This window comes from Penaeus monodon, chromosome 21 (genome assembly GCF_015228065.2).
Source record: "Penaeus monodon isolate SGIC_2016 chromosome 21, NSTDA_Pmon_1, whole genome shotgun sequence".
Classification (NCBI taxonomy): domain Eukaryota; kingdom Metazoa; phylum Arthropoda; class Malacostraca; order Decapoda; family Penaeidae; genus Penaeus; species Penaeus monodon.
In genome coordinates this window covers 10265454-10265726 of record NC_051406.1, presented here as the reverse complement: position 1 = coordinate 10265726, position 273 = coordinate 10265454, and positions in this window count along the sequence as shown.

The following is a 273-nucleotide window of genomic DNA, read 5'->3' as shown; positions in this document are numbered from 1 at the left end:
ACCACCTCAAAGAACACCCCCCCCCCCCCACAAAAGCCAAGAGCGAAGGGGAACCATCCGGCGAGTGCAGGATAAACACGAGGCCACGTGACCGAGGTGTGAGTGCTGGGCTCTAATTCCTTGAGCAAATAAAAGTAGATTATTGTAGTCATGAAGGCTATTTGGTAACGGAGATTAGAACCATGGGGGGGGGGGGTTGTGATGATTATCGATATTCTTTTAATTTTTGGGTTGATTGTTATCGATTTAGTTTTACTAAAAATGTTGATGGAT